We start from the raw sequence: 12,936 nt of genomic DNA, 5'->3' as shown, positions 1-12,936 counted from the left end.
TATTTTTCGGTGAGCTCGTGCTGGGTCTGTTAGAACTCTTTCAAAAATAAGACATTTAAATGTCCAAAAAATCAGGAATTCTAGTTTCAAGCCTGGTCAAACCTTAATGAATGCTACACCAAAATATGCCCTTCTGTTCCTACATTTTATTGTGCACCATGATTCAGAAATGGCATGTTTTTGCTTTCGGAGGTAAAATTCTAAACATATTTATTGTTGTTGCCAGCCAAAACATTATCACTAATTGGGAAGATAACAACAAGTGGTCTTGTGATGATTGCTGGAATGGGAAGTGTTTAATCAAAAAGTGGATGGAATTCAAGTTTAGGAGACAATTTTACAAAAGTGTATGGATGTTGTATATATTTCAAATTGTTGATCTCCAAAATGGCCTAAATCAATAAATTGAATTGAAATTCAAGTTTATCATTTGTATCCTATTGTTGGAAAAGATGTGATTTTGAACCCCATGAGGTGGGTCCTTTCCAGAAAGCATTCAGGTTGTAATCATGAGTCAAATAATGCTTAGGAGGATAAAATATTAAAATTGAATTCTAATTACATATGAAATGTTCATTGTTCAATATATTTCTCTTAGTATTTTAATGTGAGGACTTTATTGCCTAAGCAAAATAATTAGTATTTGTTTTTCTATATGTAGGAAGCGTTACATTAATGAAATCACTGTATCCTACCTTCTTTGTTTCCTTTCCTGTTCTTTATGAACGTTTCTATTGTTGAACTTTAAAGATTGCCCGAAATTAGGAATTGTGCTCTACATAACTTTGCTGTGTTACAGTATGTTGATTTTTATGTACTACTTTTTCTCTTATGTTTATGGCAACTGATGTTTTGTTTTGCTTTAATAATCAGCTTATGTTTATTAGCTTTTATTATTCAATAAAATGTTACAAACACAACAAATGGTAGTTGATATGTGTTTATAACTGCAGCATTTTTATTGTATGGGCAGTTTCAAAGGGGCCAAAAATATGGTCTATGGGATGACGAAGGACCACATTGGCATCAGCAGGGAGAGGTTTGGGCAGGTGATTGGGGTATATGTAAGGTTGGAAGTAGGGGGAACAAAGCATGTACATTGTGTGGACTGTGACTCCTGGAGTTATTGTGAGGGATACCATGCTACCCTGTAAATGAATCCCCTAGTGATTATTATCAACAAACTTTATTCCGTTTTATAAAAGAAAAACATCTTCCAAGTTACAGATTGATAAATATAATATGTCCAAGTTAATCAGAACACAAGATAAAAATTCATGAATTACATTAGTAGCATTTTGCGTCTTTGAGATCTCAATGAATGCCGTCATCAGAATTGGTAGCCGCTGGGGACAACACAATGCATGGGCCGTTACTGGTTCAAGCAAAGTATCAACATCCGTTGGCATGACTGATAGGAGTGTGAGACATGTGTCTAACACTCATTCTGCTCCGCATAGCAGGCAGCGTAGAACAGGTAGGATGCAATCTTGCCAAATTGGTCTGAATGACAGAAACCATGTGGTATTTAATTCTGTTAGACGAGGTAGTCCCAACATTTGGACAATACGCTCACGACACTTCATTGCTAGTAGAGTTGTCTCCGTGGAAAACTAGGTGTCGTTTGTAAAATGACTTGCCATATTGCAGCAATAGGAGCAAAAATAGTATTCCTGCAGCGAGTCCCAAAATGAGAGGCAATCCGCCAAACACAGAGTGCACAAAGTTTGGAAATATTACTAGGACTGCTTCAAAAGGTGCTAACAGTCCAGAAAATACGGTCTTGAATACATGTACAATACCACTCGTATCAGACATGTTTATTTATTTATTTATTTTTGGAACTTGTAGAGCGCAACAAATGCCCTTGGGCGTCTCAGCGCTATGGACTGAGCAGGATCACGAGCTAGCTGAGGGATAGATGACCATAATACACTTCAGCTTTAAGTTTAAGATTTGACTTAATGTTTCTGAGAAATGTATAGGGCAATTTGTATGTTTGTATGTAGGCAATTTGTAGTTAAGAGGGCATGTAACTCTGCAGAAGTCCTTGCGACTTGCAGATCTTAGGTTTCTTTGTCCGAGGTCAAGGGCACAGTTTTTTGAAAAAGAATGGCTTTCATTCTGCTTAAAGAATCAATTTGTATAGAAGAGATGTTCAGTGAAGGCCAAAGTGGCGACTCCCGGCTGTCTTGGTTTTAGGAAACAATACTTGAATACAGCAAGTGACCCTGGCTGACACAGTTACTAGATATGGTATGCCTGGCAACATGCCACAACAGCTGCGATCATTCAACGTAAGATAACTCCCATTCGAGAGTTGTCCAAAAATTGGATCAATCACGGCGGCTGGTGAACCTTGCAGGTGGTAGGATGAGTTTTTAGAGGAACTATCGCAGGCCCCGTGTAAGTTTATACCCTGACATAGGAGAGAACCGCTTGATACATTTTCACAATTTTCCCCGCTAAGAAACACTTCACTACCCCCACTCCAACATCTGTATGTGTACGGCAATTCCCGGGATGTCTTGATGTATTCTTTACCCAACCTTTTATATGTGCCTGCTGGTATATGTTGTAGGCAATATTGAAAATAGAAAATTGTAACAGGCAGAGTGATTGTTCCATGTATAATCCATTCCATAACTGGCTTTTCAGTGACAGTAAATGGCAATCTTTGCAGTTTTTCAATGCTCAGCACCGTATTGTATGCTCCCCTTTGTGCCAATTTGATCTGTCTATCAGTGAGATTGAATTCTGAAAACAGTGACGTAGTATTGATTAAACGTCACGGCACATAGCCTGAATGAAGGTTTTGCAACGCCCAGCCTAAAAGCATGATAGAACGTAATTGCGACTGACCATGTTGCAACATGACCAAGTCCTGTTCCATGATGTCTATGGCAGAAGACACTATGCTACATAAAGAAAATATCCTGGACCACAGAGGCGTTAACCCATTGTCACCCACAGAGAGAGATTTCTCAAAATTAATACGATCAATTTCTCGTATTCGTTCTGCAGTCTCTGCTTGCGTAATTTTCCATGCTTCATTATAAGCAGCAAAGATGCCGGCATATATAAAACGTTTATGACGCGCTGTTCTTGGTCCTATCAACAATTCCCTAAGATCAGCGCCATCTTTAAGTAAAGATAAGTGTTGCTTTACATCCTTAGGTGTAGATTTATATATCCAATCAAGACAAAGTTTCTCTACACTGTATGTTGTTACTATGCCTGGATGCTGTCTTTGAACATATCTTGGTTCTGGCTTATGAATGTGAACCCCTTTGTTTTATTCAGGAATCTATCTTGACAGTTGTTTGTGTCTGTGGGCCAGATCAACCATTTATTCCAATCCGGATCTGTTCTGTTGTGATGCAAAATAGTATGTACGTCGACTCCCCCCTCTGAAGTGTTTTCACTAACAGGTGTAGGTGTAGGTATAGACGGATTGTTCAAGTCTTTTATCTTGGCTAACCCAAGACAAGACATCTGTTGGACAGTGTCACTGTCAACTAGTGAAGACAGTTGAGCATAAAAGGCTGTAGAATAAATTTGCTTGGTATTTATTAACATACTTTCATTCCTGTTTTTGTTTAAATTTTTAAAGTAAAATGATTCCGGATTGGATACATTGAACCCTGAAAAGTACGGACATTTAAAAAAAATGTTTTTGAGCTACCCTTTGGTGGCGTAGGACAATGTTCTCATTGGTTATACATTAATACATTTCTAGGATTTGCAGATTTGTGCAAGAAATGATGACCATAGTGATTATAACAATACATTAGTTCATAATCTGATGAACCTTCTAGTATTCATGATTTGTAAAGTCTGACATCATATTAACAGTCTCGAAGTCCCAATCATCAGAAAAGGTACTAGATGAAACAAAGTCATTCAAGGAAATCTTGAACTGGTGTGGAATCTTCAAAAGCTCTGACGGGCCAAAATTGTCATAATTAGTTCTGTCCCAAGCTATACTCCCTGGTATAGGAACGGCTGTGATGTTCACTGATGACAAGTCTCTTAGTTCACGATGGGATGATTTGTGTGGTTTGAAAAGTAAGTTGATGTTCTTACTTGCTGTGTCCATTGTGACATATCTTCCATTTATCAGCATTACCAATGTTATTACCAGAGTCAACCAAAGTAGAAGAAAAAGCACACCCAACACAATCCAAAGTTCAATCCATGGTGAAACCAAATAAGTCTTTTCCAGGTGATGAAAAAGGTCTGTTGCCTGTTCTTTCAAAAATCTTTTTACTGGCGCAGTTTTAGGTTCGCTTGGTTCCTCGGAAAATGTATCAAAGTTAATGAAATAGCCAGAGGCAGTTCTGTCAATTGTTGGGATTGTATTGGGATTTGTTGAAATCGCTGGAACCTCAGGATTACTTGTAACATTTGTGTAGTCAGATGCAACTTCATTGTAGACAGGCATTTCTAGACAAACTGTTATTTGGGTTTCAAGAGGTACAAGTTCCATAGATTTGTTGCTTAGTCCTTCGTTTCGCACTGCAGATTCTTCAAAGGTGATGAGTCTCTCAGTTTGAATCTCTTGGATAGTAGCCAGAGCTGGGCGTCTGCTATATTGGCGGACTCCACTTTGCCTACTGCTTATGATCGGCCACATGGGGTGGTTTGACCAGGTTGATAGACACAAACCTGTTCTCCTTTTTTACAGCAAGGGGCGGCAGTAATACTGTTCTTGATCCGTGGATTGCTAGGACAGGTACTGGTTGTCAGTAAGAATGCCCAAATTCCTTCTTGTTCACGATCTTTTCTCTGACCAGATCACCAAGCATTGGGATCGGGACAGGCCTTGCTGGGACGGTCGGTTTCTCTTCAGTGGTGGTTAGCTTCAGGAACACGTTACCTTGTTTCCTTCTTATTTCATTTAAGTCCTGTAAGACAGCCAAACTATCTTTGATATCAAAGAGTTTTTGGTCTACCATTGAAGTCTGACAATCGAGGCCTGCTACTAACATTCTGGTCCCAAAAAGGACTTCATATGGAGTGATACCCCCTAGAGAACTTCTTGGCAGACTGTTAAGACTACGTTGGACACTTATTAGATGTTTGACCTACCCGTAACCCGAACCTAATACCCTAGCTGTAATAGATTGCTTTATGTCCCGTTTTTTTCTCTCCACTACCGAATTTCCCTCAGGATGGAATGGACTAGAGTACCGCAATGCAACGCCCAGATTGGCCATGGCCTCCTTGTAGGCTCGAGAGCTAAACGCAGGACCCTGGTCAGAATGTAGCGTGACAACTGCGTATGTGCCGATAAAGACTCGCAAATCTTTTATAACAGTTTGAGCGTCAGCCGAGCACCGAGGCCACGTCCAAATTAATCTTGAACACGAATCCACTGCGATCATGATATATTTATAGTTACCATCCCTCTGTAAGGGACCGCAGTGGTCCAGGTAAACGCAAGCTAATGGTTTATATGATATCAACATGGGCATCTGCGCAGGACGTTTCAGAGTAGAGACTTTCATCTTTTGGCATATTTCACATTCCAAAACATAGTGTTCGAGGCATATGAGCTGCAGATACTACACTGTGCATTAGATCGCCACCTGGTGTTGGGCTCGGATGATTGCATGTTGTTGTTGTCTTTGAAGAATTCTTTTGTAGTCACGAGATCGGTGACTCCTCCCTTGGACGATAGTGTGCATGGGCATCAGCTCCATCCTTAGACTGTTTTTTTCCGCCACTAGGTTCGGATGAACTTTTTCCGCTCGACATCTACTTTTCAAGTACTTCGAAGCGCAAAAACTTATTAAAACTTCACCTAACTACCTTCGATATCGACTGTGAGAAGGTGGCCTGATATGTAGTGCTCACTATTCTAGTGATCACTGTGTATCATTCCAAACGACCCTTATTGATGATTGGTTGTAAGTCAACCTTATAGACCAGCTATCCTAGTAGCATGGACAAGAGCAGTCTTTAGGCTAAACTCTAGAGGGCGTGTTAAGCCAGCTGTTATACCATCACATATACCCCTTGAACACCAAGTGAAAGGACACCACACAAGTTGTTATGAAAATAAAAGGATATTTATTTATAACACAACAACCCTGGACTCTTTATGAGGACAGGGTGCTAAGCACAATACAAAACTCTTAAAGAAATACTGAAAGTCGCACAATTTACGCGAATGCCCGAGGGGCACGAAAAACCATATACTATGGAAGTGGAATGCGAATTGCTAGCAGGTAAGTAACTATTCTCAGAGACTTTAGAATCGCTAGGCCTACAATGCTGAACCCTTAGATTAGAAGCAGGAGGCCTAGGAGCGCCGTGTGCAGAGTAGAAACTCTCACGCGTAATGCGGGACAAAGTCCATGGAGGCTAGTAAATGCAAAGTTAGTGTTCTCGGGCGAACCCGACTAGGTAGGTCAAAAACGAAAGTGGATCTAGACACTTAGAGAGTTGTTCTACGCTGGAGCACCGTGGTACTCGGTTTACCTAGCCCAGGGGCTGCGGCTGCATAGGGTTCAAGTGTCGTCGGGAATCCTCGTTGACGAACCAGGAGCCTGAAGTGGAAGTTGCTGGCAGGCGACCAGTGAAGATGTTCCGGGCTGATCCAGGGACGGATCAGTGAAGAAGAGTACCTGTAAGCAGAGGGGACCAAGTTCTGAATCACTAGCCAGTGATTAGGTGGGCACCAGGATGGCACCGGACGAGGTCACTCAGCCAGGTTTAGAGGTGACACTGGATTCTGCTGCTGCACGGACCAGGGGCGCTGATGTCGACCAGGCTGGAGGTCTGCGAGCTGTCCCACGTCGGATGTCTGCTGCTGGCGATGCTGGATCCGGTGAAGGAGGCAACAAGCCTTGGCTACGGCAAGCCCACGTGGCGACACAAAATGGCATCTGGAGTGGACCATGAGGGTCCGAGGAAGGTCCGCTTCAGGAGGAGACTAGGGCCAGTCTAGAGGAGCTAGACCAGCGGTGAAACCAACGTAGGACGTCGTCTGGAGGGTCACTAGCCAACGGGCAAGTGACCGGACAACGTGGCAAGCGACACAGAAGCAAAAGGGCCCCACGCAGATCTGGTGGATGCTGGGGGGCTGGTCTTCGGTGCTCGTGCTGCTTGGGGTTGGGGCTTCTCTTACCCCACTCGAGTGTCCCTCGGCGGTCGTGCTGGGTCAGTGTCGTGCTGGGTCTGATGGTCGCCGGGTCCTCTGGTCTCGTCGCTCCCACGGTTCTCAGCTGTACTGTAGAGGCAGGTTGAGGTCAGAGAGGGCAGGGAGTCCGGGTCTCTTTGTGCTGGTCGGTCTGGTTCCGGAGGAAGGACGTTCAGCAAACCGCAAGATACTTAGTTGGTGCCTGCTGCTGCAGGGTGACTACTCCTTAGTCACAAGGGAGAAATCTTGAGAAGAAGTCTTGAGTTCCTTTCGTAGAAAGTAGTTTCAGGATTCAAAGATGATCTAATTTGGAAGGGTCCCCGCTCCTACCTTTATTCTAAAGAAAGGGGCTAGTACGGGACTAGGCCCTGCCCATGGGTGGGACCAGGAAGGGGGATGGTTACACCCCTCTCCCCTGTCCGGACTTTCCCCAGCTCAGGGGCTGGTGTGCCCCTGGAACTGGTTCAAGCCGGCAGATGCATAGTGAGCACCGGGGTGCCACTTGCAGTCACCTTCCTATTCAGCCCTGCCTACCTAGGATACACAAAACCCTGTCTGGGATGGTGCTAGCACCGCCCCTGACAGGAAACCCTTTGTCCAAGCTCTCCTCGCTGAAAGGACTCCCAGCAGCAGGAGGTCAGACTTGTGTCTGTGGTGGCAGCATCCATTTTGTGATGCTGAGGCTCGAGTTAACTTTAACCGGGGTTCACAGTTACATACATGTCGTGTCCCTCTAGAAGGGTGGAATGCTAACCCCGTCGCCAGAATTGGCGAGGGGTTAGTATTCTAATTCGTATGACACCTTACTCGACATGTTTTGATAAAGCGATACCAGAGTTGGCAAATAACCGCGAGGATTATAATGCACTTAAGAGTATATGGTACGCATTATCATGGAACAGCTATTAGGACTTGGTTCCGCAAGCTGCAAACGGGCTCAGCTCATGCCAGAGCACCATCTCACATGATTCCAAGCACTCTGCCTTCAGGATTGTTAATATTTACAAAAAGGGGTGGTGAGGGACAGAGTCTCTGAATTAAGCAGAAAGCTCTCACCCAGTCAAAAGATCAGGGCTAGATCCAACACCGTTTTTTAGCTCACTGCACCATCCCAGTTTCAGAACCCGGCTGTATGCAAATTAGTCTGTTCCTGTCCCAGTGCATGATGGGAACAGGACAAACCAAACTACAGAAGCCAATTCTTACACTGGGAAGGAAACAAGCTCCCGGGGACCGGTTTCTGGCATTACAGCCGTCTTCGGCCCGGTTTGCTTGAATCCTGATGGTGCAGTGAGCAAGGGTCTCACATCTGAGAATACCCTTCCACGCTTAGGGTGGACAAAAATATTTACAAAAAGGGGTGGTGAGGGACAGAGTCTCTGAATTAAGCAGAAAGCTCTCACCCAGTCAAAAGATCAGGGCTAGATCCAACACCGTTTTTTAGCTCACTGCACCATCCCAGTTTCAGAACCCGGCTGTATGCAAATTAGTCTGTTCCTGTCCCAGTGCATGATGGGAACAGGACAAACCAAACTACAGAAGCCAATTCTTACACTGGGAAGGAAACAAGCTCCCGGGGACCGGTTTCTGGCATTACAGCCGTCTTCGGCCCGGTTTGCTTGAATCCTGATGGTGCAGTGAGCAAGGGTCTCACATCTGAGAATACCCTTCCACGCTTAGGGTGGACAAAAATATTTACAAAAAGGGGTGGTGAGGGACAGAGTCTCTGAATTAAGCAGAAAGCTCTCACCCAGTCAAAAGATCACGGCTAGATCCAACACCGTTTTTTAGCTCACTGCACCATCCCAGTTTCAGAACCCGGCTGTATGCAAATTAGTCTGTTCCTGTCCCAGTGCATGATGGGAACAGGACAAACCAAACTACAGAAGCCAATTCTTACACTGGGAAGGAAACAAGCTCCCGGGGACCGGTTTCTGGCATTACAGCCGTCTTCGGCCCGGTTTGCTTGAATCCTGATGGTGCAGTGAGCAAGGGTCTCACATCTGAGAATGCCCTTCCACGCTTAGGGTGGACAAAAATATTTACAAAAAGGGGTGGTGAGAGACAGAGTCTCTGAATTAAGCAGAAAGCTCTCACCCAGTCAAAAGATCAGGGCTAGATCCAACACCGTTTTTTAGCTCACTGCACCATCCCAGTTTCATAACCCGGCTGTATGCAAATTAGTCTGTTCCTGTCCCAGTGCATGATGGGAACAGGACAAACCAAACTACAGAAGCCAATTCTTACACTGGGAAGGAAACAAGCTCCCGGGGACCGGTTTCTGGCATTACAGCCGTCTTCGGCCCGGTTTGCTTGAATCCTGATGGTGCAGTGAGCAAGGGTCTCACATCTGAGAATACCCTTCCACGCTTAGGGTGGACAAAAATATTTACAAAAAGGGGTGGTGAGGGACAGAGTCTCTGAATTAAGCAGAAAGCTCTCACCCAGTCAAAAGATCAGGGCTAGATCCAACACCGTTTTTTAGCTCACTGCACCATCCCAGTTTCAGAACCCGGCTGTATGCAAATTAGTCTGTTCCTGTCCCAGTGCATGATGGGAACAGGACAAACCAAACTACAGAAGCCAATTCTTACACTGGGAAGGAAACAAGCTCCCGGGGACCGGTTTCTGGCATTACAGCCGTCTTCGGCCCGGTTTGCTTGAATCCTGATGGTGCAGTGAGCAAGGGTCTCACATCTGAGAATACCCTTCCACGCTTAGGGTGGACAAAAATATTTACAAAAAGGGGTGGTGAGGGACAGAGTCTCTGAATTAAGCAGAAAGCTCTCACCCAGTCAAAAGATCAGGGCTAGATCCAACACCGTTTTTTAGCTCACTGCACCATCCCAGTTTCAGAACCCGGCTGTATGCAAATTAGTCTGTTCCTGTCCCAGTGCATGATGGGAACAGGACAAACCAAACTACAGAAGCCAATTCTTACACTGGGAAGGAAACAAGCTCCCGGGGACCGGTTTCTGGCATTACAGCCGTCTTCGGCCCGGTTTGCTTGAATCCTGATGGTGCAGTGAGCAAGGGTCTCACATCTGAGAATACCCTTCCACGCTTAGGGTGGACAAAAATATTTACAAAAAGGGGTGGTGAGGGACAGAGTCTCTGAATTAAGCAGAAAGCTCTCACCCAGTCAAAAGATCAGGGCTAGATCCAACACCGTTTTTTAGCTCACTGCACCATCCCAGTTTCAGAACCCGGCTGTATGCAAATTAGTCTGTTCCTGTCCCAGTGCATGATGGGAACAGGACAAACCAAACTACAGAAGCCAATTCTTACACTGGGAAGGAAACAAGCTCCCGGGGACCGGTTTCTGGCATTACAGCCGTCTTCGGCCCGGTTTGCTTGAATCCTGATGGTGCAGTGAGCAAGGGTCTCACATCTGAGAATACCCTTCCACGCTTAGGGTGGACAAAAATATTTACAAAAAGGGGTGGTGAGGGACAGAGTCTCTGAATTAAGCAGAAAGCTCTCACCCAGTCAAAAGATCAGGGCTAGATCCAACACCGTTTTTTAGCTCACTGCACCATCCCAGTTTCAGAACCCGGCTGTATGCAAATTAGTCTGTTCCTGTCCCAGTGCATGATGGGAACAGGACAAACCAAACTACAGAAGCCAATTCTTACACTGGGAAGGAAACAAGCTCCCGGGGACCGGTTTCTGGCATTACAGCCGTCTTCGGCCCGGTTTGCTTGAATCCTGATGGTGCAGTGAGCAAGGGTCTCACATCTGAGAATACCCTTCCACGCTTAGGGTGGACAAAAATATTTACAAAAAGGGGTGGTGAGGGACAGAGTCTCTGAATTAAGCAGAAAGCTCTCACCCAGTCAAAAGATCAGGGCTAGATCCAACACCGTTTTTTAGCTCACTGCACCATCCCAGTTTCAGAACCCGGCTGTATGCAAATTAGTCTGTTCCTGTCCCAGTGCATGATGGGAACAGGACAAACCAAACTACAGAAGCCAATTCTTACACTGGGAAGGAAACAAGCTCCCGGGGACCGGTTTCTGGCATTACAGCCGTCTTCGGCCCGGTTTGCTTGAATCCTGATGGTGCAGTGAGCAAGGGTCTCACATCTGAGAATACCCTTCCACGCTTAGGGTGGACAAAAATATTTACAAAAAGGGGTGGTGAGGGACAGAGTCTCTGAATTAAGCAGAAAGCTCTCACCCAGTCAAAAGATCAGGGCTAGATCCAACACCGTTTTTTAGCTCACTGCACCATCCCAGTTTCAGAACCCGGCTGTATGCAAATTAGTCTGTTCCTGTCCCAGTGCATGATGGGAACAGGACAAACCAAACTACAGAAGCCAATTCTTACACTGGGAAGGAAACAAGCTCCCGGGGACCGGTTTCTGGCATTACAGCCGTCTTCGGCCCGGTTTGCTTGAATCCTGATGGTGCAGTGAGCAAGGGTCTCACATCTGAGAATACCCTTCCACGCTTAGGGTGGACAAAAATATTTACAAAAAGGGGTGGTGAGGGACAGAGTCTCTGAATTAAGCAGAAAGCTCTCACCCAGTCAAAAGATCAGGGCTAGATCCAACACCGTTTTTTAGCTCACTGCACCATCCCAGTTTCAGAACCCGGCTGTATGCAAATTAGTCTGTTCCTGTCCCAGTGCATGATGGGAACAGGACAAACCAAACTACAGAAGCCAATTCTTACACTGGGAAGGAAACAAGCTCCCGGGGACCGGTTTCTGGCATTACAGCCGTCTTCGGCCCGGTTTGCTTGAATCCTGATGGTGCAGTGAGCAAGGGTCTCACATCTGAGAATACCCTTCCACGCTTAGGGTGGACAAAAATATTTACAAAAAGGGGTGGTGAGGGACAGAGTCTCTGAATTAAGCAGAAAGCTCTCACCCAGTCAAAAGATCAGGGCTAGATCCAACACCGTTTTTTAGCTCACTGCACCATCCCAGTTTCAGAACCCGGCTGTATGCAAATTAGTCTGTTCCTGTCCCAGTGCATGATGGGAACAGGACAAACCAAACTACAGAAGCCAATTCTTACACTGGGAAGGAAACAAGCTCCCGGGGACCGGTTTCTGGCATTACAGCCGTCTTCGGCCCGGTTTGCTTGAATCCTGATGGTGCAGTGAGCAAGGGTCTCACATCTGAGAATACCCTTCCACGCTTAGGGTGGACAAAAATATTTACAAAAAGGGGTGGTGAGGGACAGAGTCTCTGAATTAAGCAGAAAGCTCTCACCCAGTCAAAAGATCAGGGCTAGATCCAACACCGTTTTTTAGCTCACTGCACCATCCCAGTTTCAGAACCCGGCTGTATGCAAATTAGTCTGTTCCTGTCCCAGTGCATGATGGGAACAGGACAAACCAAACTACAGAAGCCAATTCTTACACTGGGAAGGAAACAAGCTCCCGGGGACCGGTTTCTGGCATTACAGCCGTCTTCGGCCCGGTTTGCTTGAATCCTGATGGTGCAGTGAGCAAGGGTCTCACATCTGAGAATACCCTTCCACGCTTAGGGTGGACAAAAATATTTACAAAAAGGGGTGGTGAGGGACAGAGTCTCTGAATTAAGCAGAAAGCTCTCACCCAGTCAAAAGATCAGGGCTAGATCCAACACCGTTTTTTAGCTCACTGCACCATCCCAGTTTCAGAACCCGGCTGTATGCAAATTAGTCTGTTCCTGTCCCAGTGCATGATGGGAACAGGACAAACCAAACTACAGAAGCCAATTCTTACACTGGGAAGGAAACAAGCTCCCGGGGACCGGTTTCTGGCATTACAGCCGTCTTCGGCCCGGTTTGCTTGAAT

Source organism: Lissotriton vulgaris, chromosome 1_1, assembly GCF_964263255.1.
Source record: "Lissotriton vulgaris chromosome 1_1, aLisVul1.2, whole genome shotgun sequence".
In the NCBI taxonomy this organism is placed as follows: domain Eukaryota; kingdom Metazoa; phylum Chordata; class Amphibia; order Caudata; family Salamandridae; genus Lissotriton; species Lissotriton vulgaris.
Note: the sequence above shows the minus strand (reverse complement) of the source record.